This window comes from Otolemur garnettii, unplaced genomic scaffold (genome assembly GCF_000181295.1).
Source record: "Otolemur garnettii isolate 467f Iridium unplaced genomic scaffold, OtoGar3 scaffold00191, whole genome shotgun sequence".
Lineage (NCBI taxonomy): Eukaryota > Metazoa > Chordata > Mammalia > Primates > Galagidae > Otolemur > Otolemur garnettii.
In genome coordinates, this window is record NW_003852586.1 from 116279 (window position 1) to 117233 (window position 955).

Below are 955 nucleotides of genomic sequence, written 5' to 3' on the forward strand. Positions count from 1 at the left end.
CATCAGTACAGAAGGTGGTCCCTAACCCTACAGCCTGAGCTCACTCATGGTGCACATGTAAACCATCAGTACAGAAGGTGGTCCCTAATCCTACAGCCTGAGCTCACTCATGGTGCACATGTAAACCATCAGTACCTCAGGTGGTCCCTAACCCTACAGCCTGAACTCACTCACTGTACATACATAAATTACCACTTTTTGATGAACCATTAGGATTGTCTATCTTCCCTGAAAACTATTAGAATTCTCTGCCACCACAGAAATGCCTAAATTTCTGTTTATGTTGGACTAAAGACATCCCACCAGTGGAAACCAGATGTATCAGTTCCTTAAACTTCATAGTCCAGGGTAATAATAATTCTACCATGTTACATGTGCCCTAAATTCTGTTGAGCAAATTCAAAGGTTTCAGGTAAGAAGCGCTCAATCTTGTTCCCTGATGACGTTCAGTGAACATTCTGTGAAAATAATGATCTCCACCTATGTCACTTTTATTTTTCTCCATAATCATTCTCTTTCTGTGACTAACACGCCTATTTGTTTCTTGTCTGATCCTCCTTCAGAATGTAGATACCACGAGAACAGGTGCTAGCTCCGGCACATGCTGGGCTTCCATATGCCTGAACAACCCTATGACTGCAGGGACATGATGTAAACGTTTTTATGGTTCCCGCCACTGCGCACAAGTCAACATACCTGCTATGATGTTGTCCAGCAGTGTGATGGGCATGCAGAATATGCCAACTAGGAGATCACTTATGGCCAGGTTTAAAATGAAGAGATTGGTGACTGTGTGCATGTGTTTGTTCCTCATCACAATAAAGCAAACCACGGTATTTCCCACTATGCACAAGAAGAAGATGAGAAAGTATGAGCTGATGAAGATTGCTGCCACGGGAGGCTGGTGAAGGTAATAGTTCACGTAGGTGATATTGATGTCCGAGGACAGAGGGTG

At 43.5% G+C, this 955-nt stretch overlaps 1 protein-coding gene across 1 annotated transcript in view; it reads right to left on the bottom strand.

Annotated features, from left to right (window-relative positions):
• The window catches only part of NPFFR2 (neuropeptide FF receptor 2), a 13117-nt gene that overhangs the window by 11115 nt on the left and 1047 nt on the right, over positions 1 to 955 (bottom strand). The gene's annotated exons all lie outside the window — the stretch shown is intronic.